We start from the raw sequence: 20,629 nt of genomic DNA, 5'->3' as shown, positions 1-20,629 counted from the left end.
GGGTGGGGGAGAAAAATGAGTATATTCTTTGTCTGTGGGGTGGAGTTGCCAAACATCTATCAAATGTGCACTGTTAATAAAATTATGAAGTTCAATTAAAGTTCTGGATTTGGAAGGTCTGTACGACATTGTTCTGTAAAGAATAATATCAAAAGGTTGATTAAAATTACCTCCAATCACTAGTAAACCATATTGTTGTTCTAAGAGGGTTAAGTACAGTGATCTAATGAAGTCTGGTGAGTCAGTAATTGAAGCATAAATATTCAAAAAAGTGTATACTTGAGAACTAATACTGGCACAGACTAAAGACAATCTACCATCAGAAGCAGATAAATGTTTAACCACCTGAGCATCAAACATATAAATGGCAAGAGGCGTACTCACTCGCAAATGCGCAGTAGAGACCCTCTCTGTCCCGCCCCCGCGTCATGTCTCCCCTCAGCCGTCTCTTCTCCAAGCTGAAAAGCCCTAGCCTCCTTAGTCTTTCTTCATAGGGAAGTTGTCCCATCCCCGCTATCATTTTAGTCGCCCTTCGCTGCACCTTTTCCAATTCTACTATATCTTTCTTGAGATGCGGCGACCAGAATTGAACACAATACTCAAGGTGCGGTCGCACCATGGAGCGATACAACGGCATTATAACATCCTCACACCTGTTTTCCATACCTTTCCTAATAATACCCAACATTATATTCGCTTTCCTAGCCGCAGCAGCACACTGAGCAGAAGGTTTCAGTGTGTTATCGACGACGACACCCAGATCCCTTTCTTGGTCCGTAACTCCTAACGTGGAACCTTGCATGACGTAGCTATAATTCGGGTTCTTTTTTCCCACATGCATCACCTTGCACTTGCTCACATTAAACGTCATCTGCCATTTAGCCGCCCAGTCTCCCAGTCTCGTAAGGTCCTCTTGTAATTTTTCACAATCCTGTCGCGAGTTAACGACTTTGAATAACTTTGTGTCATCAGCAAATTTAATTACCTCGCTAGTTACTCCCATCTCTAAATCATTTATAAATATATTAAAAAGCAGCGGTCCTAGCACAGACCCCTGAGGAACCCCACTAACTACCCTTCTCCATTGTGAATACTGCCCATTTAACCCCACTCTCTGTTTCCTATCCTTCAACCAGTTTTTAATCCACAATAGGACATTTCCTCCTATCCCATGACCCTCCAATTTCCTCTGTAGCCTTTCATGAGGTACCTTGTCAAACGCCTTTTGAAAATCCAGATACACAATATCAACCGGCTCCCCTTTGTCCACATGTTTGTTTACTCCTTCAAAGAATTGAAGTAAATTGGTCAGGCAAGATTTCCCCACACAAAAGCCGTGCTGACTCGGTCTCAGTAATCCATGTCCTCAGATGTGCTCTGTAATTTTGTTTTTAATAATAGCCTCCACCATTTTCCCCGGCACCGACGTCAGACTCACCGGTCTATAATTTCCCGGATCTCCCCTGGAGCCTTTTTAAAAAATGGGCGTTACATTGGCCACCCTCCAATCTTCCGGTACCACGCTCGATTTTAAGGATAAGTTGCATATTACTAGCAGTAGCTCCGCAAGCTCATTTTTCAGTTCTATCAGTACTCTAGGATGAATACCATCTGGTCCAGGAGATTTGCTACTCTTCAGTTTGCCGAACTGCCCCATTACGTCCTCCAGGTTTACCATGAAGTCAGTAAGTTTCTCCGACTCGTCCGCTTGAAATACCATTTCCGACACCAGTATCCCACCCAAATCTTCCTCGGTGAAGACCGAAGCAAAGAATTCATTCAGTCTCTCCACTATGTCTTTGTCTTCCTTGATCGCCCCTTTTACCCCTCGGTCATCCAGCGGCCCAACCGATTCTTTTGCCGGCTTCCTGCTTTTAATATACCGAAAAAATTTTTACTATGTTTTTTTTGCCTCTAATGCTATCTTTTTTTCGTAATCCCTCTTGGCCTTCTTTATCTGCGCCTTGCATTTGCTTTGACACTCCTTATGCTGCTTCTTGTTATTTTCAGACGGTTCCTTCTTCCATTTTCTGAAGGCGTTTCTTTTAGCCCTAATAGGATGTGGCAGCAGAATGCTAGACCCTTGGATGCAGCCGACAGGACACGATGAGCGCAGTGGAGAAGGTGCCCCAGATTGATCAGCTGCTAATTATAGAATTTGAGACTGTCGGGTACTCTCTTGGATTTACAATACTGCTTTATCATGAGCGTGGGAATACATAAGGCTGGCATAGTGTCGGCGAGGAGTACGAGCGGCAAATCTGGGACTGGGAGGAAGTTTCAATAGGAGGCCAATCTGTGCAAGGTGAGAGCAGACGTCAGGACTTTGCTGGTGTTACCCAGATGCATGATGGAGCGGCGCTGATCCAGTGGGGAAGACCTGCGGCGATGTCCTTTAGTGTTCTGGACTTTAGAGTTTTTGGCTGCACAGAGGATTGTGTTAGTTACATGTGTTGAATGTAAAGTTGGATAAGTTTGAACAGTTGACTGAGTATGAAGGGGAGATGTTTTTTTTTGTTTTGGTCGTTCTCTACTGGCCCGCTGTAATGTAATGGGCAGGGGGTTTTAATATAGGCGCACTGTTGTAGAGTGAGACGGGTGAGAAATGTGCAAGCATATTTTGCCTGTAAATGGGAGGGTTGCTTGAAGGGTTAAGAAGAGGAAGAGAGGGGAGCAGCATACTTAGGTGAGGGTTGCAACACTGGGTGTTCTTGGAGGGAGGATGGGGGGAGGGGAACGTGGGAGGAGTCACAGCAAAGGCAGATGAGGAAAGGGAGCATAAGTAGGGAGGGGGGAGGGTGTGTGGCTGGAAGGTGTGAGTGGCTTATGGAATGTGGAAGTGGTAAAGGGAACAGGGGGGGCAGGGAGTCTCAGGGGGAAGGAGGGAGGGGCTGGGGAGGACAGGGAGGGTGGGTGGCTCCTGGAGTTGGAAGGAAATGGCTACATAGGGGAGAATGGAGTAGAACTAGCACCTGGAGGAGGAGGGGGTGGTGAGCTGGGACATCACCTCTCGCTGTTGGACACATTGCAGCTCATCCAACTTAGAGAGGACAGATGGGTAGTTTAAGATTTGGATCTTTAAATGTGGATGGAATTCATTCACCTGTCAAGTGGACTAAGATTTTGTCTTACTGTGCTAAAATGAAAGTTGATGTGCTGTTTTTACAAGAGATGCATCTCACACAGCAGGAACATCGGAAATTACAAAGGGGCTGGGTTGGGGAGTTAGTGTCATCTTCCTTTAACAATAGACAAAGGGGGTTGTTATCTTGTTTCATAAAAAGCACCATGTTAGTATGTATAAATTAGTGCAAGATCTGGAGGGCCGGTTTGTGCAATGGTTGGGGGAGGTCGCTGGGCAGAGGGTAGCTCTAGGTTCTATTTATGCCCCGAATATGTATTCCCACTCTTTTTTTTCCAGTCTGTTGGCGCATCTGGTATCAATCAGTGGGTTCAAATTGGTGCTGGGGGGAGATTTTAATGTTACTGCTGACCCCTTGATTGATTGCAAGCCAGCAAAGCCAAGGCCCTCGGCGTGGAAGGATAAAGGGATTAATTTTCTGGTAAGGGAATTGGGGATACTGGATATTTGGAGGATTTTGCACCCAGAATCATATGACTACACTTTTTTTTTCTCAAGTGCATGGAGTATATGCAAGGCTTGACTATTTACTCATAGACGCAGCTTTCTTGTCGAAAGTGAGTGCAGCTGATATAGTAGATCGAGCGGTGTCGGACCACTGTTTGATCTGGGTAGACATTCAATGGCACCAAGGCAGTGCATCCAGGATGTGGCATATGAATCCGACACTGTATTTAGACCCTGAGTTTTGTACTTTTTTACTGAAGGTATGGGATAATTATCTGTTGGAGAACGACCCGAAATCAGTAGACTCCATCACTTATTGGGAAGCGGGTAAGGCAGTGATGCGGGGACATATACTAGTATATGGGGCAAAAACGAACAAGGAGCGCAACAGTTGGTTAATAGCTTTATCAAACACGCTTCAGCAGTTAAGGGGGAGACATGTAAGACAAAGAGATGAAGAGACGCAAAAGGAATACTGGGATACCCGTAGGCAAATTAATGAAATTTTGAATGCTAGGGCAGCCCAGGATATAAGCTTGTATAAATATAATCTTTATCGGTGGGGCAATAAGGCAGGGAAATTGATGTCGGCTTTGGTAAAAAGCAGAGGGGCAAAAAAGATCATAACTAAGGTGAGAGCAGCAGGAGGACAGGTAGTGATGACGCCAGAGGGTATTCAAGAGGAGTTTGTAAAATTTTATAAGGCACTTTATAATGTGGGGGAAACAAATTGGGAGCAGCGGGATTCATTTGTTCAGGGCATACATATACCTCAGTTATCAGTTAAACGCACCGGTAGTGGGAGAGGAAGTCTGGCAGGCAGTGAAACGCCTGAAGTTGGCCAAAGCCCTGGGGCCCAATGGGCTAGGCTCTGAATTTTATAAGATACTGGGCACTAAAGTTTGTCCCCCTTTCCAAGAGTTATGTCACCACCTCTGTACAACTGGGGAAGCAGGTCGACTTACACATGCGCACATAGTGATGCTCCCTAAGCCGGGGCGGAATGAGGAACTGCTAGGTTCATACAGGCCCATATCACTCCTTAACCAAGACATAAAGCTCTTTGCAAACTTAATGGCTTCCAGATTGGGTAAAGTTTTACCTGAGTTAATTCACAAAGATCAAGCAGGCTTGTGCCAGGAAGGTATGCTTCCTCGAATATATTATGAGCTCTGACAGTGCTGCAGAAAGGGGGGAGAGCTTCTGGGGATGCGATCATAACAAGTTTAGACGCGGAGAAAGCGTTTGATAAGATCCTATGGGAATATTTGTTTTGGGTGCTGCCTCAATTTGGTATCATGGGAGAATTTCTGGGAGGGATACGTGCTCTATATAGTAATTCTACTGCACAGATATTAGTTAATGGAGCATTGTCTTCGACTTTCTCTTTGAAGCGGGGTACGAGCAGGGCTTTTTTTGTGGGGGTACTTGGGGGTACTGAGTACCAGCACCTTTTCCATTGTCTGCTAAAATTGACCCAAGGACCCCAAGTTTTAATGAAAGAGCTCAGGCTCTACACACCAATTTTGCCTTGTCATAGGTTCTGTGACTGGTTGCAGGGGGTCTGGCTATTGTGGGGTGGATCCCTCAGTGATCACCCCACCCCTTGAAGGGTGGCCTAGCATTTGAGTACCGGCACCTTTTTTCTAGAAAAGATGCATTGGGTACGAGGCAGGGGTGCCCGCTCTCCCCGATGCTTTTTGTGTTATCTCTAGAGCCTTTTGCTATAAAGATCCGAAAGACCGATAAAGTACAGGGCATAAGAATGGGATCCCAAGAATTCAAAATTAATTTGTTCGCTGATGACATGCTCATTTATTTAGAGAGGGCCTCAACGAATGTTCACAATTTAATAGCACTACTTGTCCAATTTGGGTCCTTTTCGGGACTACGAATTAATTTTGAGAAGTCGGAGGCTTTACCGGTGTCATCACCTTGTGCATGTAGGCAAATGTCAGCTTTCCCCTTGGCTTGGTCAGCAGGAACATTGAAGTATCTGGGAGTGTATTTACACAGGGATATGAGAGTGATGTACCGTCGCAATATACAGGATAAGTTGGATAGTCTTAAAACTCTGTGCCATCGTTGGAAAGACCTGCCGTTCTCCTTACTGGGACGGGTAGCGCTAGTTAAAATGGTCATGTTACCAAAGATCTTGTATTCCTTACAGATGGTGCCTATCTGGATTACAAGGAAAGATGAAGCATACTATAAAGGGTTCATAGGGTCCTTTATTTGGGCAGGGAAGAGGGAATGCTAGCCAGGAATAGAGGGGACTTAAACCTCCCAGATCTACGCCTATATAACGTGGCAGCGATGCTTAGGTGGATTCATGAGTTGCACTCGGAGATATATAAATACGCCCCACAATGTATTTGACAGGATGAATTGCTTTCGTCTTCGGCTTTTTACAATTTGCAGATAAGGGGCAGTTTGAAAGAGGACTGGCATTGGTTGCTCCAGCCGTTGAGAAAGGTGGAGGGGTGGGTTGGGAAAGGCCTCAGGGCCATCTCCGTTTTTAGCACTAGTGGGTTCTGTCAGGTTCCGGAGGCCGCAAATAAATTGGCAGTATGGTATTCCTTGGGAAGGGAGCAGAAGGAGGCATCTTTCTTTGCTGGCTTAGCAAGGTGGTGGGGAGAGCAGGTGGGGGAGGAAATCTCAGTGGAGATGCTTGCAAATTATTTCACAGGGGCATTTAAGGTGACAACTAGCGCAAATTTGCAAGAGATGCAGTTTAGCGAATGATACATACCTGTAGCAGGTGTTCTCCGAGGACAGCAGGCTGATTGTTCTCACGACTGGGTTGACGTCCACGGCAGCCCCCACCAACCGGAATAAAACTTCGCGGCCATCTTCCCGCCTGTGTGCGACCGCTCCTGATCAGTTGAATGACAAGCAAGGAATGAGTAAAAACGCAACTCCAAAGGGAAGGAGGGAGGGTAGGTGAGAACAATCAGCCTGCTGTCCTCGGAGAACACCTGCTAAAGGTATGTATCATTCGCTTTCTCCGAGGACAAGCAGGCTGCTTGTTCTCACGACTGGGGAATCCCTAGCTCTCAGGCTCACTCAAAACAAGAACCCAGGTCAATTTAACCTCGCAACGGCGCGGGCATAACAGAAATTGACCTACGAAGAAGAACTAACTGAGAGTGCAGCCTGACCAGAATAAATTCGGGTCCTGGAGGGTGGAGTTGGATTCAAACCCCAAACAGATTCTGCAGCACCGACTGCCAGAACTGACTGTCGCGTCGGGTATCCTGCTGTAGGCAGTAATGAGATGTGAATGTGTGGACAGATGACCAGGTCGCAGCTTTGCAAATCTCTTCAATAGTGGCTGACTTCAAGTGGGCCACCGACGCTGCCATGGCTCTAACACTATGAGCCGTGACATGACCCTCAAGAGTCAGCCCAGCCTGGGCGTAAGTGAAGGAAATGCAATCTGCTAGCCAATTGGAGATGGTGCGTTTCCCGACAGCGACCCCTTTCCTATTGGGGTCGAAAGAAACAAACAATTGGGCGGACTGTCTGTGGGGCTGTGTCCGCTCCAGATAGAAGGCCAAAGCTCGCTTGCAGTCCAATGTGTGCAACTGACGTTCAGCAGGGCGGGTATGCGGTCTGGGAAAGAATGTTGGCAAGACAATTGACTGGTTAAGATGGAACTCCGACACCACCTTTGGCAGAAACTTGGGGTGAGTGCGGAGTACTACCCTATTATGATGAAATTTTGTATAAGGAGCATGAGCTGCGTAACCCTAGTAGCGCTTTAGAAATGTTAGTTAGTAGTAGTAGACTCTACGAGCTGAAGTAACTGCCACCAAGAAAATGACCTTCCAGGTCAAGTACTTCAGATGGCAGGAATTCAGTGGCTCAAAAGGAGGTTTCATCAGCTGGGTGAGGACGACGTTGAGATCCCATGACACTGCAGGAGGCTTGACAGGGGGCCTTGACAAAAGCAAGCCTCTCATAAATCGGACGACTAAAGGCTCTCCAGAGATGGCTTTACCCTCTACACGATGATGATAAGCACTAATCGCACTAAGGTGATTCCTTACTGAGTTGGTCTTGAGATCAGACTCCGATAAGTGCAGAAGGTATTCAAGCAGGTTCTGTGCAGGACAAGAACGAGGTTCTAGGGCCTTGCTCTCACACCAGACGACAAACCTCCTCGACTTAAAAAAGTAACTCTTTTTAGTGGAATCCTTTCTAGAGGCAAGCAAGACATGGGAGACACCCTCAGACAGACCCAACGAAGCAAAATCTACGCCTTCAACATCCAGGCCGTGAGAGCCAGAGACTGAAGGTTGGGGTGCAGAAGCGCTCCGTCGTTCTGCGAAATGAGAGTCGGAAAACACTCCAATCTCCACGGTTCTTCGGAGGACAATTCCAGAAGTAGAGGGAACCAGATCTGACGGGGCCAAAAGGGCGCTATCAGAATCATGGTGCCGTGGTCTTGCTTGAGCTTCAGTAAGGTCTTCCCCACCAAAAGTATGGGAGGATAAGCATACAGGAGGCCGGTCCCCCAATGGAGGAGAAAGGCATCCGACGCTAGTCTGCCGCGGGCCTGTAGTCTGGAGCAGAACAGAGGCAGCTTGTGGTTGGTCTGAGAGGCAAAAAGGTCCACCGAGGGAGTGCCCCACTCTCGGAAGATCTTGCGTACCACTCTGGAATGGAGCGACCACTCGTGCGGTTGCATGACTTTGCTCAGTCTGTCGGCCAGACCGTTGTTTACGCCTGCCAGGTATGTGGCTTGGAGAAGCATGCCGAACTGGCAAGCCCAACGCCACATCCCGACGGCTTCCTGACACAGGGGGCGAGATCAGGTGCCCCCCTGCTTGTTGATGTAATACATTGCAACCTGATTGTCTGTCTGAATTTGGATGATTTGGTAGGACAGCTGATCTCTGAAGGCCTTCAGCGTGTTCCAGACCGCTCGGAGCTCCAGGAGGTTGATCTGAAGATCCTGTTCCTGGAGGGACCACAATCCCTGAGTGTGGAGCCCATCGACATGAGCCCCCCACCCCAGGCGAGATGCATCCGTCGTCAAAACTTTCGTGGGCTGCGGAATTTGGAATGGACGTCCCAGGGTCAAATTGGTCCGAATGGTCCACCAGTGCAGTGAATTGCGGCAACTGATGGAGAAGCGGATGACATCTTCTAGATTCCCGGTGGATTGACACCACTGGGAAGCTAGGGTCCATTGAGCAGGTCTCATGTGAAGGCGAGCCATGGGAGTCACATGAACTGTGGAGGCCATGTGACCCAGGAGTCTCAACATGTGCCGAGCCGTGACCTGCTGAGACGCTCTGGTCTTGGAAGCAAAAGACAGAAGGTTCTGTGCCCTTGCTTCGGGAAGAAAGGCCTGAGCCGTCTGAGAATTCAGCAGCACTCCTATGAATTCCAGAGATTGGACTGGCTGGAGATGGGACTTCGGGTAATTTAGCACAAACCCCAGCAGCTCCAGAAGGTGGATAGTGCACTGCATGGACCGAAGGGCTCCTGCCTCTGAGGTATTCTTGACCAGCCAATCGTCGAGGTACGGGAACACGTGCACTCCCAGCTTGCGCAAGTACGCCGCCACCACCACGAGGCACTTTGTGAACACTCGTGGCGCAGAGGCGAGCCCAAAGGGCAGCACACAGTACTGAAAGTGCCGGGATACTGGCAGTATCGGGATGTGAGTGTATGCGTCCTTTAAATCCAGGGAACATAGCCAATCGTCTTTCTGAATCATTGGCAGAAGGGTGCCCAAGGAAAGCATCCTGAACTTCTCTCTGACCAGGTATTTGTTCAGGCCTTTCAGGTCTAGGATGGGGTGCACCCCCCCTGTTTTCTTTTCCACAAGGAAGTACCTGGAATAGAATCCCTGCCCTTCCTGCCCGGGTGGCACGGGCTCGACCGCATTGGCGCTGAGAAGGGCGGAGAGTTCCTCTGCAAGTACCTGCTTGTGATGGGAGCTGAAGGATTGGGCTCCCGGAGGTCAATTTGGTGGAGTGGAGGTCAAATTCAGGGCGTATCCGCACCGCACTATTTGGAGAACCCACTGGTCAGAGGTTATTAGAGGCCACCTTTGGTGAAAAACTTCCAACCTCCCCCCGACTGGCAGATCGTCCGGTACGGACACTTTGATTGCGGCTATGTTCCCATGGATCCAGTCAAAAACCCGTCCCCGGTTTTTGCTGTGGAGGTGCACATGGGCTGCTTAGGCGCACGCTGTTGACGGGAACGAGCGCGCTGGGACTGTCCCTGTGCCTGATGAGGCCTTCGGGCCAGCTGGGTGTATCTACGCTTGCTGTAGGCGTAGGGCGCAGCCTGCCGGACCCGGGAAAAACGTCCATCTGCAGAGGTGGATGCTGAAGGCGCCCGGTGGGAGAGCTTGTCGAGAGCGGTTTCCCGCTGGTGTAGTTGGTTCACCAACTGCTCGAGCTTCTCGCCGAAAATATTATCCCCCCGGCAAGGGACATCAGCCAGCCACTGCTGGGTGCGGTTGTCCAGGTCAGAGGCACGCAGCCATGAGAGTCTGCGCATCACTATACCTTGGGCCGCAGCTCGAGATGCCACATCACAGGTGTCATAGATACCCCTGGACAGGAACTTTCTGCACGCCTTCAGCTGCCTGACCACCTCCTGAAAAGGCCTGGACTGCTCCGGGGGGAGCTTGTCGACCAGGTCCGCCAGTTGCTTCACATTATTCCGCATGTGTATGCTCGTGTAGAGCTGGTAGGATTGGATGCGGGTCAAGAGCATTGAAGATTGGTAGACTTTCCTCCCAAACAAGTCCAGAGTGCGAGACTCCCGCCCCGGGGGCGCCGAAGCGGTATCCCTCGAACTACGTGCCCTCTTGAGAGCAGAGTTCACGACCGCCGAGTCATGAGGCAATTGAGGCCGCATTAACTCTGGGTCTGAATGGATCCTGTATTGGGACTCCGCTTTCTTGGGGATGGTGGGATTAGATAAAGGTCTCAACCAGTTCCGAAGCAGTGTCTCTTTGAGGACATTGTGCAACGGTACCGTGGAGGACTCTCTAGGTGGTGATGGATAGTCGAGGACCTCGAGCATCTCGGCCCTCGGCTTATCCACAGAGACCACGGGAAAGGGAATGCAGATAGACATATCCCTAACAAAGGAGGCAAAGGAGAGGCTCTCAGGTGGCGAGAGCTTCCTCTCCGGTGAAGGAGTGGGGTCGGAGGGAAGGCCCACAGACTCCTCTGAGGAGAAATATCTGGGGTCCTCCTCCTCCCCCCATGAGGCCTCTTCCTCGGTGTCGGACATGAGCTCCTGTAGCTCAGACCTCAACCGGGCCCGGCTCGACTTTGAGGCACCGAGTCCTCGGTGGTGGCGTCGAGCGGTGGACTCCCGCGCCGGCGGGGTTAAAGCTCCCTCCATCGACGTCGACTCCACCTGCGTGGCGGTCGAGACCGGCGCCACAAGCGGCGTCGGCGTCGAAGGCCTCAGCACCGGGCTAGAGCACGCCGGTGCCTCCATCAACGGCGCCGAGGGCGCAAGCACCCCCAGCGCCGGCACAGTCTGGCGCATCAGCCCTTCCAGGATCCCCGGAAGGATGGCTCGGAGGCACTCGTCAAGGCCCGCTGTCGGGAAAGGCGAGGGGGCCGGTGGAGGTGCCGGTGCCAGAATCTGCTCGGGTCCAGGAGACGGCACCGCAGTGCCCGTGCCCTGACGTAGCGATACCTCTACCACCGAGGGGGAACGCTCCTCCCGGTGCTGCCGCTTCCTCGGCGTCGAGTCGATGGTATTATAACATCCTCACACCTGCTTTCCATACCTTTCCTAATAATACCCAACATTCTATTCGCTTTCCTAGCCGCAGCAGCACACTGAGCAGAAGGTTTCAGTGTATTATCGACGACGACACCCAGATCCCTTTCTTGGTCCGTAACTCCTAACGTGGAACCTTGCATGACGTAGCTATAATTCGGGTTCTTTTTTCCCGCATGCATCACCTTGCACTTGCTCACATTAAACGTCATCTGCCATTTAGCCGCCCAGTCTCCCAGTCTCGTAAGGTTGTCTTATAATTTTTCACAATCCTGTCACGATTTAACAACTTTGAATAACTTTGTGTCATCAGCAAATTTAATTACCTCGCTAGTTACTCCCATCTCTAAATCATTTATAAATATATTAAAAAGCAGCGGTCCTAGCACAGACCCCTGAGGAACCCCACTAACTACCCTTCTCCATTGTGAATACTGACCATTTAACCCCACTCTCTGTTTCCTATCCTTCAACCAGTTTTTAATCCACAATAGGACATTTCCTCCTATCCCATGACCCTCCAATTTCCTCTGTAGCCTTTCATGAGGTACCTTGTCAAACACCTTTTGAAAATCCAGATACACAATATCAACCGGTTCCCCTTTGTCCACATGTTTGTTTACTCCTTCACAGAATTGAAGTAAATTGGTCAGGCAAGATTTCCCCACACAAAAGCCGTGCTGACTCGGTCTCAGTAATCCATGTCCTAGGATGTGCTCTGTAATTTTGTTTTTAATAATAGCCTCTACAATTTTCCCCGGCACTGACGTCAGACTCACTGGTCTATAATTTCCCGGATCTCCCCTGGAGCCTTTTTAAAAAATCGGCGTTACATTGGCCACCCTCCAATCTTCCGGTACCACACTCGATTTTAAGGATAAGTTGCATATCACTAGCAGCAGCTCCGCAAGCTCATTTTTCAGTTCTATCAGTACTCTAGGATGAATACCATCCGGTTCAGGAGATTTGCTACTCTTCAGTTTGCCGAACTGCCCCATTACGTCCTCCAGGTTTACCGTGAAGTCAGTAAGTTTCTCCGACTTGTCCGCTTGAAATACCATTTCCGACACCGGTATCCCACCCAAATCTTCCTCGGTGAAGACCGAAGCAAAGAAACTGGTAAACTGCAGCCCAAGCTATACTGAGGCTCCATCAAGCAAAGATAACACAAATCTCAGAGTTCAGATCCACAACTTCCAGGGTCCTCAGTGTATTGCTTCCAACATTCCCAGCTCAGTAGAACCTTGTTAGGTTAGTCCTTGTTTTCAATTTACATCCTTAGTATACACTGCAACTCAGGAACTATAATCCCTTCTATCCACTGATACCAGTAATACCAGCCTTATAATGCCTAAGGTATAAGACGATGAGAAATCCAGGACTGGTCTAAAATGTTCCAACTGGAACTGGTAAACCAACAGCTATGTGAAGGCTATGGGCAGTTCAGAGCCTTAGGGAGACAAAAAACCTTTTGCCAGAAAAATTATTTTACATATTTTTCCAGTAATTTTCCTGGGTCATATAATAAACTACAAGATTGTACTCCAGGAAAAGCAACAATAATAATTGCTTTGCTGCTAGTACCTTGCTAATTTATTGTTATGTCAAATTTTTGTTTCTGTATAGGCCAGATTTCCCCATTTCTGATATGGTATCTCAGCTGAAGTTTCAGCAGAAGGCATCTGTGCCTCACTGGAACTGAGATACTATTACTGAGGACAATGGGTAATTAGTGGCCATGACTGGATTATGGAATGTGTTTGGTTATGAAATGAATTAAAATAGGAAAGCTTGCTGGATCCAGTTCTCCGGACACACTGAGCCAATTTTGTTTAGAAATGGTATGAACTAGTATTATTTATTTATTTATATTTTGCTCACATCTTTTTCAGTAGTAGTTCAAGGTGAGCTACATTCAGGTACTCTGGATATTTTTCTGTCCCAGGAGGGCTCACAATCTAAGTTTGTACCTGAGGCAATGGAGGGTGAAGTGATTTGCCCAAGATCACAAGGAGCAGCAGTGGGATTTGAACCGGCCACCTCTGGATTGCAAGACTGGTGCTCTAATGTTTTCTACCTGTTCAACTATTTTCTCACCTCTGCAATAAAGCTGCCTCTCTTCAGATTTCTACCTCCAACCACTGATACAATTCTCAGAATTACGGAGTCTCTGTGCTCTGGGGCAACACTTCTGAACATCTGACTGTGAGTAAATTATCTGTGTTTATTCAATAAAGGAAACTTCAGAAAATAAAGAGACTTCAGGTGTGTGCTGGTGTGCCAAGGTTATACTTCAAGACACTGAGACTTTACAGTTAACAAGTCTTAAGAGGCTTGACAGTTTTCTAATGTTTTCTAATGTGTAATGTGTTACTCTTAAGTCTTAACCCTAGTGTGTGGATAGCAGAGGAGCAGAGCAGGGGTAGAGTGCCTCAGTAGGGACTTGCGGATAATCCAATTAAATAACAGCTCTAATAAAAAACAAAAAAATGTCCTGGAGTCCAAATCCAGCCTTAGTGTTCAGTAAGTGTCCATGAAGCTTAAAAAAGCTACAGTAGGGAATTTCAATGAGAAAAAAAAAAGTAAAACTTCGCACAGCTTTCAATCTACTGCCTTATATTTCTCTCCCAGTTTTGCCAAAAAGGTGGTCCTGTAAATATCAACATGAGCTATCATCATAAATCAGGATCTGAAAAACAACGAAAGAAAAAACATGATGAAGAAGCTGAAAAGGGCCAGCAGTCTCTTTTTTTTAATTTTATTTATCATTTTACTTAATTACATTCACATTTATCACATAAATGTAAGGGAAAACAGAAATTAATATTAAAAAAGAAAACATTTTCTCCCACCAATATATGTTATATAATCGTCCACAACTGGGAGATCCAAGATCAGGAAAACAATCTCAAAGAAAATAAGAAAAACTCAAAATGGTTAATCTTACAATTCACTTTTTCTGAGGGAGGAAGGTTAATCGGTAATTGCAGCCGGTACAGTGGTAACTAAAAGAAGTTGCTGCATCTGTTCTTTCAACTCCACAAACTCTTGTAATTTCTTAGGTTCAACAAATAAGTAATTATTAAAATTCAAAGAAATAGAACACTTACAAGGGAATCGCACTAGGAAGGTCCCACTTAGGGCAATGATCTTTGGCTTAAAAGCCAAGAGTTCACACCACACCTCCTAGTCTGCGATTCCCCTGATAAGTCAGGAAATATATTTATCTTTGAACCCAAAAAACTATCAACCATGTGTGGAAATACAATTTCAAAACATTATTCCTATCTAAATCAAAGGCGAAAGTCACTAGTTATATAGCTTTTCCAAAATATCAGTTAAGTTCACATCTCTTTTCTCTGATAAAGAAGACTATTTAGGGGAAATATAAATCGCTTTAGACACCATAGGGTGGCTCAGAAAATGTTTGCAAATTATCAGAGAAATATTTCTTCAACAGTTCAATAAAAGAGTCAAAGTCTCTATTTTTATATCTTGGATTTCCACTTTGTTAGATAAGTATTGATATAAATTCTTTAATTCACATGTTTATTCCTGAAAAATTTTAAACATCTGAAGAAGAAAGTTATTCACACTCTGCAGCGCTTCTCATAATGTGTCCATTGTGACATTTTTTGGCTTCACCAGGTCCAATTTCTCCACAGAAACCGCTCCAGATATCTTCGGGGGGGGGGGGGGGGGGGGGGGGGAGAACTCACTCTCCAATCCCCCAGTTGGTTTATTATCCGGAGTCGATGCTGCGCCAGGACCTCCTCGGGTCGCGTGAAAATCCTAACCCACTTCGGGCGTTTCCATTGTCGACGTCCATAGCGAAGCGTTACTGTTTCCGGGTCTTGGAGGGGTCGTGCCAACAGGGGGACTCAAAGTCACTCCGTCTCCACTGAAATTCGGCAATAAAGCCTTGTCGTTCCCCGAAGCAGGAACCGATATCCCCGACATTATGACCCCGAATCTCTCCAAAGTAGGCTGAGAAGTGGTGGGAACCCCAGCCGTGTTCGAGGAGGCCAACACCACGGCTTTACCTTTTCTCTTCCCCATTCTCTGGGGAGCGCGCCTACTTCTTCAGGTATTCTGGTGTAAAACGGGAACTCAACTAACCTATGTCCTCCCTCAACGCCATCCTGGATCCTCCAGTTTGGGACACTCTTTGTCTGGTTTCTCCTCAGAGGCCTGTCTGATATGGGTAACCCTACAGCATAGCCCTCTGAGTCATTGAAACACTGAAGCCCCTCCACCATGACAAGGTGGTGTCCCTTCGGAGGGGAAGGGCCAGCAGTCTCGAGTTTAGGATTTTCATTTACAATAAAGAAGGTGCCAAGCACATGCCAAGTACATCAACAACAGTACTAATAAGAGAAGAAATAGAGGCTCAAGTGTCATTTGAATACATAAGTATATAAGTACATAAGTATTGCCATACTGGGACAGACCAACCAGCTTATAATCGAACGAGAATAACGCCCAAGTTCCGACCTAAATCGGGAGATGGGCGTTCTTCTCACAAAAACAAATAAAGCAGCATAATCGAAAGCCGAACTTTGGACGCTTTCAACTGCACTCCGTCGCGGATGCGGACAAAGTTGACGGGGGAGTGTCGGAGGCGTGGTGAAGGCGGAACTGGGGCGTGGTTATCGGGCGAACAGAGATGGGCGCCCTTCGCCGATAATGGATGCGTTTGTAGCTAGAATTTAGGGCACTTTTCCTGGACCCTGTTTTTTGACGAATAAGGCCCCAAAAAGTGCCCTAAATGACCAGATGACCCCCAGAGGGAGTCGGGGATGACCTCCCCTGACTCCCCCAGTGGTCACTAACCCCCTCCCACCACAAAAAAATGATGTTTCACAACTTTTTACTTTCACCCTCAAATGTCATACCCTCCTCCCAAGCAGCAGTATGCAGGTCCCTGGAGCAGTTGTTAGGGGGTGCAGTGGACGTCAGGCAGGTGGACCCAGGCCCATCCCCCCCCTACCTGTTACAATTGTGCTGCTTAATGCTACTAGTCGTCCAACCCCCCCAAACCCACTGTACCCACATGTAGGTGCCCCCCTTCACCTCTTAGGGCTATAGTAATGGTGTAGATTTGTGGGCAGTGGGTTTTGAGGGGGATTTGGGGGGCTCAACACCCAAGGGAAGGGTGCTATGCACCTGGGAGCTCTTTTCCCTTTTTTTTTGTTTTTGTAAAAGTGCCCCCTAGGGTGCCCGGTTGGTGTCCTGGCATGTGAGGGGGACCAGTGCACTATGAATCCTGGCTCCTCCCACGAACAAATGCCTTGCATTTATTCGTTTTTGAGCTGGGCGATTTCATTTTCCATTATCGGTGAAAAGCAAAAACGCCCAGCTCACACCTTGGCGAATAAAACATGGGGCGTCTATTTTTTTTTAAAAATACGGTTCACTCCGCCCCTTCACGGACCCGTTCTCGGAGATTAACGCCCATGGAGATGGGCGTTTCTGGTCGATTATGCCCCTCCAAAGGTCCATCAATCCCAGCATCCTGTTTCCAGCAGTGGTCAATCCAGGTTGCAAGTACCTGGCAAGATCCCAAAACAGTACAATACATTTTATGCTGCTAATCCTAGAAATAAGCAGTGGATTTTCCCCAAGTTCATTTTAATAATGGCTTATGGAATTTTCTTTTAGGAAGCTATCCAAACCTTTTTTAAACCCCACTAAGCTAACTGCTTTTACTACATGCTCTGGCAATGAAAGTGAGTTACAAAGTCTGGATGAAGGAGGACAAGCGCAATCTGCTATTTTGCTGATTATAAGCATGGATACTAATACGTTTGATGTAGGAACTCTTACAAAAGAAATTCTCACAAACCTCAGCCTCATCCTCATATTTGTGAATTCCATAGAGATTCAGAAAATTGGCAATTCCCATCAAACCTCAAAATCAAGCTACAAAATGGGGAAACTGTACTGAGGAACTGGTTAGTGCGGAGTACAGCAAAACAAGCATTGTACTGTTTTCCTTGTCACCTTTTCTCAACTCTCAGTCAAAATGTTCATTCCACATTGTCATCAATTTCTGGCTACCAAAAAAACTTCAAATGAAAAAAAAATATACGAGGAATTTACAGAACATCAGGAAAGTTCAGAACACAAAAAATGCTATGTCATGTGGCAAATGCTTGCATCTGGTCTGAAAACTGGACGAAACATTGAGCATCATTTGCAGAAAGATATAAAGAGTAAAGCGTATTTGTGGAAACTGATACTTTGGAGACTTTTTGATGTTACATTTTTCTTAGCAGAGAGAGGTTTAGCATTTAGAGGGGACAGTAATGTAATTAGATGTCACGTCTGTGGCCATGACCACCCTCATACTTACCCTGTTTCTGGGAGTCAGTGGCTGTGCTGGCTTCTGCTTGTCTCTGTGTCTGTCTCTGTCTTAGTTTCTCTCTGGCTCTGTGTGCTGATTGCCCTACTGCACCTCACCTGTGTGGGCTATGCCTCTTCCAAGATGGCTGCCGACTCCTCTATGCCAGTATCCAAGATGGCTCCAGCTGTTCCTTCCTGTGGGCTGACTTCTCTGTGTGTCAAGCCTCTGTTTGGAGGCAAGGAGATTGCTGCAGCTGTGCCTCTGGTGTTGAAAGGCTTTATTAATCACTTAGAGCCTGCAGCCCTGGCCTTTGCATTTCGTCTAAGGGCCCTGGTATGTAGAGTGCTCTGTACACTGCTACATTGTTTGCTCTGTGTATGTTTCTGGTGTTTGACTTGTTAGCTTGGGCACAGCTTTGTTTGTTAGCTTGTGTACAGCTTTACTAGTTCTCCTGAGTTTGCTCTGTGTATGTTTCCAGTGTATGACTTGTTAGCTTGGGCACAGCTTTGCTTGTTAGCCTGTGTACAGCTTTACTAGTTCTCCTGAGATTGCTCTGTGTATGTTCCTAGTGTATGACTTGGTAGCTTCGGCACAGCTTTGCTTGTTAGCCTGTGTACAGCTTTACTAGTTCTCCTGGGATTGCTCTGTGTATGTGTTTCTAGTGTATGACTAGTTAGCTTGGGCACAGCTTTGCATTGTCAGCCTGTGTACAGCTTTCCTGTGTTTGCTTAGTGTATGTTTCTTGTGTATGACTGGTTTGCTTGGGCATAGCTTTCCTATTAGCTTATGTACAGTTTACTAGTCTTCTTGTGTTTAGCCTGCTGGTTTTCCCGTGTGTGTTTTCTTTTGCTTCTGGAGCTTCAGCCCTTGTTCAGTCTGTTGCCAGTACTGAAGCTCCAGCCATAGTCTTGTTCCTTGACCTGACCATTGCTTTGAACCTGCCTGCTGCTGGAACCCGGACATTCTCTGCCTGTCTGCCTTGCTTTCACCTAGGTGCCTGGGGGCACTTCTGGATCCTGATTCCTGCTGTTCCTGCTTGCAAGTTCCAGTTCCAGTTTTTCCTGTAAGTCCTGCCGGCTGCCCGAACCTGAGGGCTCAACCCTCGGGGAAAGGTGGTTAAGCGTAGGTGAAGCCTAGGTCTAGTGTGTTCCAGTCCAGCGGGTTTCACTCCTGTATGTTCCAGTCCAGTGGGGCCACTCCAGTGTGTTCCAGTCCAGCGGGCTCCACTCCAGTGTGCACCCGTCCGGTGCGTTCCAGTTCCGTGTATTCCTGTGTAGAACTCCAGTCCGGGGTTCCGGTCCAGTCTTGTCTCGTCTCTACCTTGAAGGTGATCTTGCCTGCCACTGCCGCTCCACGGTAGTGGCCCAAGGACTCAAGAACCCAGTGCTCCCGGGGAAGAAGCCTGACAGTATGCCAAGGTCCTCGAGAACGCGACATTAGAGATCCATATAATGGAAATTTTCTTGGCATTCTGGAGTTGTCACTATGATTCTCTTTTAGAGCATCACCTCAAGAAAGTGAGAGAATCACAACAAGAAGCTCATTCTCTGATGCAAGTTCACTATCTATCAGCTGACATACAGAATGAGTTTATCGAGTGCTGTGCTGATCATGATAGAAAAAATGTTTTAGTGGAAAGATATTCGGCAAAATATTATTCAATCATTGCTGATGCCACTCCTGATTCTGCTCACATAGAACAAACTAGTTTCATCTTAAAATATGTTCTTTTGAAGGAGGAAACTGGATTATATGAGATTGAAGAGAGATTTCTTGCGTTTGTAAACTGCAATAAAAAGACAGGTGAAAAGATTGACAATCTAATTACTGAGGTTATTGGAAAACACAATGGTAGCAACACGAGTAGAGCTTACAATGGTGCTAAAGCTCACATATTAAGAATAAATCAGTTGGCTAAGTTTTCACCTTGTGCTTGCCACAGTCTAAATTTGTGTGGAGTCCATGCAGCAGAAAGTAGTATTCAGGTTGTGACATTTTTTGGAGTGGTTGAAAAGTTATATTCCCTATTCGCTTCAAGTCCTCAAAGATGGGAAATACATCAGTGGTTCATTGCATAGAAGGTCGGACACCCGTTCGTCTGCAAGGGTTGAAAGCATATATATAGCCGCACATCTGCCAGGTATTTTGAAAGCATTTGAAGAAATGAAAAATCTAAATATGAGATCTGAGACCGTATTTGAAATTGACGGACTGCAGACATATTTGAAATCATTTCAATGTGTCCTTATGAGTGGAGGAGTAGCCTAGTGGTTAGTGCAGTGGACCTTGATCCTGGGGAACTGAGTTAAATTCCCACTGCAGCTCCTTGTGACTCTAGGCAAGTCACTTAACCCTCCATTGCCCCTGGTACAAAAAAGTACCTGAATATATGTAAAACGCTTTGAATGTAGTTGCAAAAACCTCAGAAGGTCGGTATATCAAGTCCCATTTCCCTTATGTACTCTCTCTGGCTTAAGATTTTGACGGAAATAGATTACCACAACTAAGGGGGCTTACCTCGAGTTATCTGCAGCAGGGCCCATTTTATTCCTATGGGCCCTTCTACAGGTCAATAGAGCTAAGCTTTAGTAAAAGACCCCAAAGTGTTGCAAGGAAAAAAATATTCATTAGAAATTGAAATAGAAAACATTTGGAACTTAGTATTAAACTTGAAAGTTATTAGAGAAAATTGGAGTGCCATTTTGAAAGAAAGTAAACTGGTTGCTGAAAAAGTAGGTTCGACATGGAATTTCTACAAATTAGACTTAGGAAAAGAAAAATGGCTGATGAACCAGATCAATCAAATATATCAGAGGTAAATGAAAGTGATCATGAAGAATGGTTCAAAAACATGTATTTATGTTTTGATTGTGCTATTGCAAATGTAATGGTACAATATGAAGCGTGTGTGAAACTTCATG

Source organism: Microcaecilia unicolor, chromosome 9 (assembly GCF_901765095.1).
Source record: "Microcaecilia unicolor chromosome 9, aMicUni1.1, whole genome shotgun sequence".
NCBI classification, from domain to species: domain Eukaryota; kingdom Metazoa; phylum Chordata; class Amphibia; order Gymnophiona; family Siphonopidae; genus Microcaecilia; species Microcaecilia unicolor.
The sequence above is the reverse complement of the archived record's forward strand: the minus strand, read 5'-3'. Positions refer to the sequence as shown.